Source organism: Erpetoichthys calabaricus, chromosome 12 (genome assembly GCF_900747795.2).
Source record: "Erpetoichthys calabaricus chromosome 12, fErpCal1.3, whole genome shotgun sequence".
NCBI classification, from domain to species: domain Eukaryota; kingdom Metazoa; phylum Chordata; class Cladistia; order Polypteriformes; family Polypteridae; genus Erpetoichthys; species Erpetoichthys calabaricus.
In genome coordinates, this window is record NC_041405.2 from 4,463,568 (window position 1) to 4,478,539 (window position 14,972).

Consider the following 14,972-nt stretch of genomic DNA (forward strand, 5'->3'; position numbering starts at 1 on the left):
TGCTGGGTCTTGAAGTTTCAGGCACGATGGGATATGTAGTCGAATGGGAAACAGCAACCGTATAAATAAAGATGGCTGTGCCGGTATGTCTCTCTTGAGTGTGTGCTGGCTAGCACTGTGGGGATAACTTTATCTATGTTATTGCCTAATTCCAGGTACATTCCAACTTAAAAACATCCACACATGTACAAGACCGGATGCGTGCAGGTCACAACAACTCGAATATACGCAGGGTGGTCCACAAATCAGTGCAAAGAGTTAATAAATAAAATAATAAATAAAAAATGTTTAAAAAAATAAGAGAACATTCTGGCACTAAGGTGGAGTTCCCAGAACATTCCAGTTAATTTTGAGAATATTCTAATATTAAGTAGGAGTTTCAAGAACATTCTAGTAGACGTTTCTGTTTTACCCATTTTAGACGACAGAGTCTCACAAAGGAAATGATGGTGCAATGCCTGCAGTGGTCACCTTCACCAGGGGTGGCCTTAGGCGTGTGCAAACTGTGCACCTGCACAGGGCCGCCAAATCCCAGGGGCCGCCACGCCAATATATATTGAATATAAAACAGAAAGAGAAAATAACGACACAGCTGATGGCAATGTGGCCGAAAAACATTGTTTTTCTTGTTAATTAGTACGCTGTATTTACTAATGTCGCTAGAGTCGGAGCAGTAAGCTATATGTAGTGTCATGAGCACGAGGCGGCTATGCAGTGTCCACAACAGACATGGCCATCCGCTATGCATAAGATACCATATTGACATTGGCGGGCGAAGGGGCCACCGATTCTTTCTCTGCCCAGGGCCACCATGAGCCTAGAGCTGCCCCTGCCTTCATCATACATTCCATTCCATGATGTCTTAAGCTGACGAATGAATCTGAACAACTGGATTTGAAGGATCTAGGAACAGGAAGAACAACAACCTTCTCAGAGGTCCTTATGGAAAAAGGGCAAATAAACGTTTCAGTCGTTTCTCAAAAAACCACCAGAAAAATGGACAGATTTTGTGAAATTCTGAAACCGCTTGACTGTAGTGTACAATGCAGGTGAAAGAGGACTAAGTCTCATTGAAAAGAAAAAATGAGATATTGACAAAGGAAAAGGAAACGGAACAGTTGATTCTTTGACTTGTGGCAAACTGTTGCAAGAATTTTCCAACTTTATCAAAGACAAGAGCAGATGCTGCAGACATACAAGTATGGAACAGTTGTCTGCTGTTCAATTCAGAGCCCATAAAAACTACCAAATGGATAGACCTCCATGTTCATTTACATTAAAATGTTGTCTGTTTGTTATACATATGATAAAAAAAAATAAAACTAGCCTTGTGAAGAACTTGAATCTCTTAGGTTTTTTTTAAATATACAAAGACCCCTGAAGGACCCCACTGATGACCTTGCCCCACATAGAGCATTCTCCTCTTATCTGTTCTCTCTGTCTCCTGCCAGTTAACTTGTGAGGTCCTTCTCATCCACTGGGGTCTACTGATGAACAGCATTTGGTGATGCCATTTGGTGGAATGAGCTGCTCACCTCAATTTAAAGTTCAGAGTCCCTTAATGTGTTTAAGAAGCGTCTGAAAACTCTCTTGTTCTGTTAATTTCTGTCTGACTGCTAGGTTTATTAGCTCTTAGGCGGCTAGAATTTTTACTCCGAGCTCTTCATTTTGTAGTGATCAATTTTGTCACCTTGTCCTGTAGCACTGTCACCAACACTGATTTTTACTCGATTGTGTTGACCTTGACTTTGTAAGTCGCCTTGGTCTGCTAAGCAGGAAAATGAAAATGTAAAACACGAAGCAAAACTTTACATTTGAGGCACTGATATCATAGCCGATTGGTATTTTATAATTCACGGATGGCGTACTTTCGATCAATAAAAAAGTGTTAAAAACGAAGAAATGATTAGTACTTTACTCGAGTTTTATGATTGTTTTTATTTATTCGCGAGTGTGACCTGACAATAAACTGAACTAATTAGTAAACAGAAAAAGTCCCACTCCAGAAGCAATTAGTCAGACGTCGCACTACGCACTTCCAATGCAAGCCACGCCCCATAAGGTATCTGAATATTAAGCGGCGTAAAAGCGACTCATTCAGTTCAATTCATTACGTCGGGAAATGTAGTCCATCGCCAATTTTGCTTCTGGTCAATACACTTAGCTCTCGCGTCATAGTGAATGTTGGGTGGAGCGGGTTAATCCGGCGCCTGATGGGAATTGTAGTTTGGCGCAGTGCACTCTGGGACAGTGTGTAAACTGCGCGTAGCCAAATTCGGCGCTCAGTGGCGTTTCCAGTCGGAATCGCTGATTTACCTTTTTTTGCTTTTTTTCTGCAAGTTTGTGCACTTTCTCAGTTGAACGGACAGGAGTGAATAGAGACCGCGGAAGCGGAGGTGAGTACACTCGGGGGTGGTTAGCGAAAGGCGGGGGGGAGGCATTGCGTATGGCGTACGGCGACGAGGCCGCGATGTGAGAGCCGGGCCTCGAGAATTGGCGCAGACGAACAGGCCCGAGAGGTCAAGGTGCCAGAACCATGTTTTAGCCACTCGTGGGTTCACGACAATCGCGTGTTACACAGACGGCGATTCACCTGCCAGCCTTTACCACCCACGAAATAAAAAAAAAATCAAAGGCCTTCTGTATATCATCCTGGTTCTTGAGTTGAAGAGTGGCCCACTGCGAAGAACATTGAACCCGGTGGCAGCACCGCGTGGTGTTGTTCGCCAATTACAAGTTTGGCTTTTCGTTTGGGTAATGTTGAGAAATTGTCGCCGGAAGAGTGCGTTGAGGCGGCGCTGTCGGCAGATGTCAACTCCCAGCTTGGCCTTTTTCTTTTAACGTTGTGTTGCTTGCGTGGTGCTTCTGGTCCATAGTGAGTTTGGTACACACTTCCCCGGCAGCTTGAACGTCATGTAGCACAAAAGTAGCATCAGAGGCAAGTGGTTTTAAAATTTTTAGTAGGGCCTGACTTGTTAATTTGGCTTACCAACTCGGGTACAGTATTTGCGATAGTTTAACCATGAAGGAAACAAAAACCTACGTGTTCTTGAACAAATCGTACTCGTTGTGTCTGTGTAATTCATAGTAGCTGTTCTTAGGATTTCAAAAAATACCCAGTGGTCACACCACATGCTGGTAGGTCGGCAGTTTCTATGGTGGTTTGGGCAGCCACTTGTTATCAATCAGGTAGTTGCACAGGACCCCAGTGCTCAGAACAGGAATCGTTTTCATTCCCCTTGACTTCATAGTGGTGGAGCTGCTTAGGACAGAACACAACATCACCACAGAAATAAGATACGTAACATACATTATAAACTTCAGCCTTGTTGTCATATGTACACAGTGCAATGAAAAATCATATTCTGCGAGTCCTCCTTCAATAAACAAGAATAAACAACAGTAATCAAAACACCTCAGGTGCAGAAGAATGCAAAACAGAAGCAAGAGTGCACATGCAAATAGACGATTTTGTGTAAGTTCTGTAAGTATATGGTGTCAAGAAGGCCTTCCATCATCCAGACATGAATTAGCCTGCAGTGCTGAGGGACAGTGGATGGGTTTTATTTACAAGCCTGATTGCTTAAGGGAGGACTGTCTTTTGGCCTTGTTTTCCTCACCGCTGTGCTCTTATAGCATTATGAAACTGTTCATGTTGTGGGAAGGTTGTGCCCTTAATAATGTTATGGGCCCTCCTGAGAGCTCCGCTGTTTTAGACGTCCTCTAGTGTAGGGTGTTCTGTTCCAATGATATTTTGCACCGATCTTACCACCTGCTGTAGAGCCTTGTGGTCCCATGCTGTACTGTTCCCAAACCAGACTGTGATGGAGATGCTCATAAGTGAATCATCTGTAAAAGTTGCTGGGGATAGTTCTTGGCATGCCAAACCTCACCAGCCTTCTCAGAAAATACAAAAACGCTGCTGGACTTTCCCCACCAGGTCTGTGATGTTGTAGGGCCAAGTTAGATCCTCACTTGCCAAGAATTTTAAATGTGGCCACACTCTCCACCTCAGTGTGCAGTGGTGGGTGCAGTCCTCCCTTCTTCCGTGTGTCAATAATCATCTCCTTCGTTTTGCTGGTATTAAGAGAGAGATTACTGTCCTGACACCTGTTCACAAGGCCAGCCACCTCCCTCCTGTACACTGACTTGTCAGCCCCCAAACACTTGCTGAATAATATCACTTTTAAGAGAGCCCCACCAAATCAACAAGATGATGGAGGTCTGGCTCATGTATGGGACAGAGACTGAAAACAAAACTGAGTTTGATTATGAACAATGAATACACATCTTCTATCTGACACACTAATATGGAGATTCACCAGAAGTGTGTCGAGAAACACAACTGGGACTCATATATACCAACGGCAATATGGGACTATGGCTGCTAAGTCAGAAGTCTGTCTTTCTTTTTAGTCATTTTGGTATCTATCTAATGAGCTTCTGTGAAAGACCAAATTTCCATCTGTCTAGTACAGGGGTGTCTAACTCTGTTCCTGGTGGGCCGGCGTGGCTGCAGGTTTTCATTCTAACCATCTTCTTAATTAGTGAGCCGTTTTTGCTGCTGATTAATTTGTTTTGCTTTAGTATCAATTATCATGACTCGGATCCCTTAGTTTTTTCTTTTTCTTTAATGAGAAGCCAAACGATAATAAGACATAAAACAAGCTACCACTTGACCAGCTAATACTGAAAATAAAGAAAAGTGAAGGTCTCAGTCAGGTTGGTCTGCTCAAGTCACCAAAACATCTTGACATTGGTCGGTGGGGGGGGGGGGCAGCAGCAAATCAACAGTCTGCTGTGGCAGAATGAGAGCAGCAACAAGTCCTGATATTCAATAACTGCTTTAATAAACAGCAAGAATTGGATTCTCATTAAGAAAGTGGTTGGAGTGAAATTGGCTGGAGTATGATGTTCCAATTTAGCTGGTCATCTGTTGGCTAGTCTCGCATCTCGTTTTTGTTTGGCTGCCATTTAATGAGGAAACAAATCAATTCAGAGGACTGAATCCTTAAAAAAAACAAAAAAAAAACAGGGCTGTTAAAATGAATGGAAAAGGAGTTAATTAGCAGTGAAAACTGCTCTCTATTTAGGAAAAGGATTAGAATGAAAACCTGCAGCCACTGCGGCCCACCAGGACCCGCGTTGGACACCCCTGGACTAGTACAGTTATAAAGGAGATGTGCGAGTGAAAGTGTGTGTGTAGTTTGTATGCACTCACACACCCGCATTATCATACATTATGTTAAAGAACACACAAATAAGTGAGGAGAAAGTTTTGAGTTTTGCTCGGATTTAACTTGACCAATGCAGACGGCCATATCATTCGTATTATGACTAGAGAATCACATTTGCTGCCAGCTTGTCAATTTCTCAGTAGGCCGGTGTGTTCTTTGCAATGTGGTAGGTGCAAGCTTTTGTGGCCACGACGGAGAAACTTCATTGGCCTTTGCTCATGCTCTACCAGTATGGGAAAACTGTAAAATGCTTTGAATAATTACAGCAGAAAGATAAATCCGTCCTCAACTTATTTCATTATAGCACTGCACAGAGTTGTTGTCTTGTCTTGTCAGATTTGTGGCTTAGTGAGAAACTAGTCCAGCACTGCAGGGCTCTCTTGATGAGAAGAGCTCAATTTAGAATACCCGTTAACCTAATATGCACACATCAGGAATGGGAGAGTATCCTTGAAACAGCAATGCAAATAGCTGGAGAACATGCAAACTGGAGTGGACCTTTGTCTTTGCATCCATAACTTACATGTGAAATGCAAGTGTTATGCTTGGCTCCTTAGTTATCAAGGCATAAGAGTGAAAAGGTCAAGGTAGCTGGTACAGGCCTTAGCCTTGGGCAGGTTTACTTTATGTTAGAAATACTGACATGACAGTTGTTCACCTGTGATGTGTTACCCTTTCTTGAATTTAAGCATCAGCTCAATAAATGAATGCATAAATGTTAAAATAAATATTTCATGAAGGATGCGCATCCAGTACTGAAGTGATGACTGATTTGTGCCTAACTCTTTTACGATTTGTCCCAAGGGGAAAGCTCAAGAAATATTAGAAACAACAAAAACAGCCCCCCTCAAACGCACAAAAAAATGAATACAACGAGAATACTTTTGACTTGGTTAAAAATAAGAGAGCAGTCATAGTGAACCAGTTGAGCTCTGGATGATCCTGTGCTGATCTTGTCTTAGTTCATATTTACACTAACAAGACTAACTTTCGGCTTTAGCATCATTGCACTGTGTCCCAGAGCAGCAGACGATTAGGATCAAGTGCAGTAGCAGTGGGCTTCTTGGAGTCAAAAAGGGGGAACAAAGTTGCATACTAACTTAGACTCCATCCTGAGAAGGTTGTCAGTGGATAATGCTACTGACTCAATTCCCTGCCCACCTCAGGTAGACTTACGGGCATGAAAAAGCACTTAGATGCTATTAAAATGTGTGGAAACCTTATTTTGTATTTGGACTGAAGTATAGCATGATATTGAATCAAATATATGTAACTCAGAGTTCATAGAAAATTGCAGTTGATGTATGGAAGTATTTATATTGTGTAATTTAAGAAATAGAACATGGCAGGTCAATATACCATTAATCTTTAGTACATGGAGCATTTTTGCCCGTAATTAAGAAATTACTCAGTCACTGGTTCTGAAAGTGTTTATTTACAGATACTGCCAGCACCTTCCATGCTGTATTCCTTCAGAGTGTCTTGGAGGTGTCAAATGCAGTTATACATGTAGTACAAATTATAGTGAAATGCTTAGTTACATCCATCCATCCAACCATCCATTTTCCAACCCGCTGAATCCGAACACATGTTCACGGGGGTCTGCTGGAGCCAAGCCAACACAGGGCACAAGGCAGGAATCAATCCTTTGCTGCTTAGTTACAGAAGCACAGTTTTATTTATTTTTTCATTTTTTTAATATTTACAAATCTGCAAACACTCATTAAAATTCTGGAGTTTGCGAGTGTCCTCTAAATCTGATAGAAGATCTCTCACATTATACTAGCATAACCAAAGCACCCATGTCACAGTGGTACAAAGAGAAGTGTGTCTGTTTCAGTCATGTTGTGCAAGTAGGAAACTCTGTTTACCTCATTCTCCCAAGTCCTTATGCCCCCGTTTCTTTGTGCATCTTATTAACTTTATTCGTCAGACATTGCAGCCCTATTGTGTAACAGCGGATGATATTATGCCCGGGCACAGATGCTGGATGCCAGGCATGTTATCATTTTATATACCGTAGATAGCTCAAACTTCCCAGTAAAGCACAAGCTCTAAGATGAGACATTCTTTATGAATATTGTCCTCTGACTAGGAATTTCATACAGTTGGTGACTGTTGGATTAATTCAGTTATTAGGAGAAGCTGGGTACATAATGAATGACACAGAACAGCTATTATTGGGAAATCGGTAGCAGAAAGAATATTATGTTTCTAATACTATTATAGTAACTTGTAAATTTATTATTTTTTATATAATATACTTTCCTTAGTTTTCATGTGGTTGAAGTGATTGTTTACAATGACAGTGATACTCATTTTGACCCAATTTAGATTAATGACTGCAGTTATTTTTTTTTTTTTTTGTTTAATACATTTTTGAGATGTTCTTTTCCCCTGTGCTCTGTCCATTTTAAATTGCGAGCACTGTATAGTGGCACGTCGTTATTTGAAGTTTTTTTTCTGGTGTGCGGCCTTTAACGGGCAATCACACAGCCAGCTGACCAAACCAAGGAGAACAAATTGGACAAAACAACACTACTTGAGGATTAGTTAAACTTGGGACTAATCTTGTAACCACTGTTCACTGAGACAGCACTTAGACCCGAGTATCATCTCATTTTAGTATCGTACTACGTGGTCTGTTCCTGATCTGCTGTTAATACGATACAATCTTGTCCCCCCCACCCTCGCCCCCCGCAGCTGTCCCACTGAAGCATTGTGAAGGCATATTTCTGTAAGTTTGAAGGGCGATACACTTGTGTTAAATAGTTAATTGGGTAAAAGTCCTCAATGCTAGCGTCTCATAGAAAGGATGTGCTGCATTGTTCATAATGGCCATCAGTTTTGTCCTCACTATCTCCTCCACTGCCGTCTCACATTATATAGCTAAGCCTGCCTTCCTTAATCAGCTTGTTGATTGGGTGAGCCTCTCTTGAAGTGATGTTATCGGTCCAGCACACCACAGCATAGGCATCGACTCGTGAAGTTCAGCAGTGACTGCAGATTTTTTTGTCCCGCCCAATTTACTTGGTTTGAATCCAGTTCTTGCTTAAGCAGTATTTTTGTGCATCATTTCAGTTACCTCGTTCATTAAGATTCCAAGTCCTTAATTTTTTTGTTTTGGGATATGAACAGTTGCCTATCATTATTTCTAACTGCTTCTTGTTGTCTTAATCAGCTGGCACTTATCAATGAGATGCAAATGACAAAGGTGAAGCTGCTCACTACCTAAACTACATTTACACCTGGCTGTGTGTATCGTGGAGTGTCTGTTTGAACAAAACAAGTGCAAAGAATGGAAAAGGGGGAAAAAAAAGTGGAATGAGAATTACTGATCTGCTTTGGTCTGCAAATCGTTTGAATGCTATTTTGGAAAAGAAAAATCTAAAATGTGCTAACTTGATGTGCCTAAATGAAACCCATAGATGTTCTGTTGTTGGCAAAGAAACTGAGCTGGAAAACCCAACAGTCACTGTGACCCTCCAGTACAAAATACAAGACCCCTGTAGTTTAGGATAAGAAAGCGGGTAGAAGGAAGAATACATACGAGGCTGTGTAAAGAGAGCAAACGTAAGGAGCTGAACTAAAGTGAGATACTAAAGAATTTTACTGTACTCTGTGTAATTGACAATATTACCACTACTAATACTAAAGCCATGAATTGTCATATGATTAATAGTGTTTGGAATAAACAAGACAGTCTTAGGAAGGTGTAGTGCTTGTGTTGCATTGTCTTGCTGAATGTACCACATAAAGCAACTGTGTTTGTTTTTCTTTCTCTTGTATACACTTTAGTATTCACATTCCCTATATACTGTTCATGGTCACTTTAGTCAGTCTAACATTACATTCTGTATATTGCCTTTCACAAAGTACCCAAGAATTCAATACAGATAAAGTGTAGGTTTACACATTCCCCTCTTTTAGTAAGTCCTGACTTGCCTCTCAGGTTCGGTGATATGAAGTCATGCATCTCGGGCAGCAGGAGTACGTTTACGCCACTACCTGAATCGCAGCAGATGACTCTGGCACCTCTTCATCCAGCACAACGGTTGCATTTTTGACCCTCCGGTTCAAGCTAGAACTATAGGACCTTAAGTATTATACTTCTGCATGCAGTGAACAACCTCTTATCTCACTTATATTTTGTTTTGTACAAGGCCACCTGCATTTTAAACACAGAAATGTTTCATGTTGTACAGTACGTTGAAGTTGGGGTTCCGTTTTCCATCTACATATTTTAGAAGTTACCTTGTTTTGTGGAGGAAACACTTAGTGGTATTAAATTTGACCTGGGGTGGCCTCACAAATGTTGTTTGACAAGTTTTGCTTAAGATAGTCAAAGCATTAAAATATTCTTGAGGTAATTTTTTGTGTGTTAACACTGATTATATCAAATCCTAATGGAGGCTCCTGATTTAATTTGGAAAGTTATGCAGTACCTGCTCATGGAGGGCCACATTGGCTTTTGATGTAAACAGTTTATGAAGCCACTAACAATAGTTACTAATTAAATTTATTTACACATGTGGCTTATTTCAGCTCTTGCTCTGCCCAGAATAAAAGTGCTCCTTTTATGCCTCCTTAAAATTTAGAAAGATGTGTATTGGGTTTTAGTGCACCTGAGCTATCTATATATGTATATATGGGGGGGTAACTTTTTGACCTGGGTTTTAACTGTTTTACACATTAAATTAATCCATGAGTACTATTTGGGGTAGCCTGATGGCACAGCGGTTAGCACTACTGCTTCAGACATCTGCCATCCTGGGTTTGAATCTGACACCCATTCATTGTATCTGTGCTGTTTGCTCATTTTCTCTGTGCCTGCGCTGTTTCTCCCTCCTCTGTACTCCAGTTTTGTTCTGAAGTCCCCACGGATGTGCAGGTTAGGTTGATTGTAAACTCTCTAAATTGGCCCAGTGTGTGTTAGTGTCTGCGTTTGTCTTATTGGGTCCTACTGTGCTCTTGGACCCTGCCTAGCACCCAAACCCCTGGAAAGGTTCTGGCATGTCACCCCCCTAATCTTTAATAAGCGAGTTTAAGAATGGTTGTAAGTATGAATGCTGTTTGACTGTTTCTAGCGTGACATGCCTTGTTGTTTCTGGTTCTGTGCGTCTTTGGCGTGGTTTGAAGCTTTCACATTTTTATTTTCAGTCTTTGTTTATTTGAAGGAAAGATTTGGAGATCTCTGCAGTATGACATATTCAAACACAAAATGGTTGGAATATTTCTTTTTAAATTCTCTATTTTTTTAAACAGCCAAGAAAACCTCAAAATAATGTAAAGAAATAGGACATCTGCATTGGTAACTTTATTTATCCAGTTTTTCAATATGAGGGTGAAGCAAAAAGTAAAGGCAGTTTGAAAACTACACAGTAATCCCAACAGTTACAGGCAGTAAGTTCACAATGGCTTTTGGGGTGAGTCGAACACACAAAGCACATCACTCTGCTGTTAGTCTAGTTGAAGCCAAGGCCAAGTAAAAATGAGTGCATTGTTGTGGGATTGCGCCAATCTGGAACCAAGGCGCCATAGTGAGATTTCTTTGAGCAGAGGGAGTGAAACCTGCTGGAAATCCCCAAAGGATGTTGTGCTCAGTAAGGTAGTGAAAACGGCAGGACACATCCAAAGTTTATGAATTAGTAGAAAGGTTTAAAGTAGGAGGAACAGGTATAACCAACGAAGGTTGATCTGGTCGACCTCCATCATTATGCTCATAAGCCCACTCGACATGCCAAATGCCTTCATCAGAGGAGACTGAAGGATTACATTGTCTGCTGTTGCTGCATGTTTGTATATCGGCTGTGAATCCACGCATGCCATAGTTTAATGGTCTCAAACTCTGGTCCTGGAGTGCCAAAATGGCTTCAGGCTTTCATTCTAACCCTTTTCTTAATTAGTGACCAATTTTGCTGCTAATTAACTCCTTTTCCTTTCATTTTAATTGACTTGTTTTTTTTTAGATTTGTTCCCCTGAATGTCTTTATTATTCCTCTGACTTGCTTCGTTTCTTTCCATAAATGGCACCCAAACAGAAATGAAACATGAAGCGAGTGAGCCAACAGAAGTCCAACATAGTCAGGGCCTCAAACTCCAACCAGTTGCTTAATTAGGAGCCGATTCTTGTTGGTAATTAAACCTGTTCCTTAATTCCACGGCTTGTTTCTGCTCTCATTGTGCAATAGCGTACATTTCCGAAATAGTTGCTTTTTCTCTTTTCTAAGAACACTGGAGAAATGTTTTTGGGATCTGAGTAGATCAGCATTACTTATTTTCAGATATTGTATGATGGACACAGTTTGCTGGTCATGTTTTGGTTCATTTTGTATCATTATTGTTTGGCAGCTAAATAAGGAAAATGAAACAAGGCGTGTGAGTCCTCAAGAGCAAGTCAATAAAAATGAATTCAAAAGAAGTTAATTAGCAGCAAAAACAGGTCACTGATTAAGTGATTAAAAAAAGGGTTAGAATGAAAACCTGTAGCCACTGGGGCCCTCCAGGACTGACATTTGAGACTATTGATGACTTGGGGCACCATAAAGTTTGCACAAGGTGGGTACCCAAACAAGCAAACGTGAGTGGAGGTTGCGACCCAAAACAGACTTTCTGCTCCATGACCGCACACATCCTCATGCAGCAGCTGCAACCGTGGAGGCAGTGCAACAGCTGCACTTCTGCATTCTCCTTACTTAGGGAAGCTGGGTGCTGTCTGTTTCACCATAACCACCCGCTAGAGAGCTGAGCAGGTGCCATACCAGCATGTCAGGATTGACTCTACTGTGCTAATGTAAAAAGTAGTGAGAATGTAAGCAGCCCTCCGACATCTTGGTGCTGGTGAGCCTTTTTGATAAGAACTGAAATGTATTGTGCCCACTCAAATTCATCAGTGATGGTAATTCCAAGAAGCTTAAAGCTCACTCGTCCATTTCCACAGAATAATGTGGTCTGCCCTCTGCTTCCTGAAGGCTCTGACCAGCTCCCTGGTGGCCCATATGTTATCTTGGTACCACTGTGTCAGGAGTAAGCCGTCTCGTCATTGTTATAGATCAGTCCTGCTATGATGGTGTCATCAGCGAATTTTGTGATGAAGCTGTGTCTGGCCACACAGTCATAGCAGGAGTGCCAGTGCTGAGGAATGATATGTTGCCAATCCTCACATGCTGAGGGTGGTGCGAAGTCGTAAATTGAGGAGTTTTGTTGTTGGCTTTTACAGTATGACAATTTCAAATGCTGTGCTGTTGTCTATAAACAGAAGTCTGGTATAGCAGTTTGATATCAGAATGGATGAGCTTTCTAAAAACATTCACTCTGCAGTGGTAGGCCATCTGGCATTAGCCACAAAAAGGATATTAGAGGGCAGACAGTTAATAGTGAATTCAAGGCCACTCAATAAGTAAATACTGTTTTTACCCTGGAAGGTGTCAACAAAACATGTGGTCACAGAAGGTGAGTGATTGAGGGCAGGGGGGTCTGATGCCAGACAGATACCAATGAGTCTAAATTGGCAGTCGTGTGTGTGTGATGTGCAGGGGATGTTGGTTTGGTTATTTATATATGTGAACCCATGGACCATAGGAGTGCTGCCAGCAAGAGTGACCGGATTATGAGGAATGGTTTGTGATTTATTGGGCAAATTTTTTTCCCCCCATTTTAATTAATTTTCAATTTCTAGAAGTTTATGTAGTCTTTTTTTTTTTTTCCTCAGTACTCTGCAAGCTGTTTGCGATAAGCAGCAATTGAAGATCGAGAGCAGCATTCCAGTGCGCTTACTGCTAGTTTCGCCTGGATGAGTGTTATCATGTAGCTTTTTAAATAATGCTGTTTGGGAGTAGTTGAGTTGTGGGATGGGGAAGAATGCATCTTTTTCAGTGTTAAAAAAAAAAAAAAAAAAAGTACATTTTTTTTGCTAGATAAAATTTTCTGACTTTGCACAGATATAACAGAAACAAAGAGCATACTGTCTAATTGTGCTGCGTGCTTTAAGTAGAGTTGTTAGTTTATGCCTGATAAATCGGTTCTTCAAAACACTGCAGTGCTCAAGGACCCCATACTGGCCTCCTCCAGTGTTGTGTGTCCTTAGAACACCATCATACATTGACAAGAGCTTAGAGGAAATACAGTTCATGCCCATCTGGTTGCATAAATATGATGTCTTGTAACTTATCTCCACTTCTCCATCTTAAAGCTGTGTTTGTTTCACTTGCATTATCACTTTTGTTTTTAACTGGTGTAATTGCTATTTAGCTTTAGCCATAGTTACCATGCATACTACATTCTTACTTTGTTCTTTAGTTTGTAATTATCAATTTAATCTTTCACTGAGTCCACAAATCCAGGGTACTTTTCAGAGTATACAATAATGCAGGACAGAGCAGCACAAGCTACTATATATTCCACAATACATCAGGACATGTGAAAAATACCCAGGAAAATTTGAGACATCTCAGAAGAGAGTTGATAAGTCTACACCAAGAAAGTTATTAGGGGAAAAAAAAAAACATTCTGTAATTTCCTGAACCCATGTAAGCCAGTGGTGAGCCTGCATGTATGGGCAGCAACCATTACTGTGTGTACTTATCCCACATAACTAATGTTGTTTGAATTGCAAACCAATTTAGTCTAAAATGGACACTTTTGACATGTGGGTGGAAAAGCCATTCAGTGTGCATATTCTACCAGTGCCTGTCCAGTGGTCCAGTTTTTTTTTTTGAGTCCAGTATTTCAGTTTTAATTTTTAATATATGTGCGAACAAATCGGTAAGGGGGACTAGTCTTTCATTTTATTTTCTTTATCGTGTAAGTGCGCACGAAACTACAGATTATAATATCAATAATGTCTGAAAATCTTTTCATGGTCTAAATTGGGCCTTGGTTTAGGTATTTATGTAGTTGAATGCTTATACAGAGATACCTTGAAATCGGAACTTAATCCGTTCCAGAACCCTGTTCGAGTTCCAAGACAATTTTTCCCTTTAAAATAATAGCAACGGGATTAATCCATTCCTGGGTCCCACGAACTCAAATTTTTAAAATGATTTTAACTGTAAATACACTGGATTTTAAGGTAAAATATTAACAAATAAAAATATTTGAATAAAAATGTAAATTAATAAAATTAAGAATAAAAACCTGTTTTTCATTAATCCAAACTAAGAGGAGTTTTTCCATCTCTTCCATACTTTTCTATCTCCTAGAGGTCAGTGTCATAACCCCTTTCGCCACATCAGCTGCTTTGATAGCTTCTTTATTTTTCAAAATCGTACAAACAGTCAATTTATGGCATCCCAAACATAGTAGAGCGATCGGCCACATGTGTATTGCTTTCATGCTTAGCGATAAGATCTTTTCTTAAATTCAATTGTAGCTCTAACAGCTTTCCTCTTACTCTTATTTTACTCACTACACTTTTTAGGACCCATGGCGAATACACTTAAGTTGTTGTTATATAAAAGAATAACATAAGGGCACAAAAGAATAAAATTAGCAGCGAAAATCACACGAGAGAGTTTCATTACAGCTTTCGACAACGAACTGAACAACAAAGCATATGGGTGGCCCGGGCGCTGGGGAAACTTACGCACAAACACACACGAACAACGTGCTGAGCGTTTGGATTCCAAAGCACCGTTTAGATTCTGGGACAAAAAATTTGGTTGAATTTGTCATTCGAGTTCTGGGGCGTTCGGATTTCTGGGGCAATACTGTATTTGTTTATTTATGTATATTTTT

The 14,972-nt window shown here is 40.6% G+C and overlaps 1 protein-coding gene across 8 annotated transcripts in view; it reads left to right on the forward strand.

The window, feature by feature from the left end:
- The first annotated feature begins 2,225 nt into the window (after positions 1–2,225).
- srrm2 (serine/arginine repetitive matrix 2) overlaps positions 2,226–14,972 on the forward strand; it is a 39,055-nt gene continuing 26,308 nt past the window's right edge. For all 8 annotated transcript variants that reach the window (XM_028814923.2, XM_051934531.1, XM_051934533.1 and 5 more), the window contains exon 1: positions 2,226–2,396. The gene's annotated coding sequence lies outside the window, so the exon portion shown is untranslated. The remainder of the gene's footprint in view (positions 2,397–14,972) is intronic.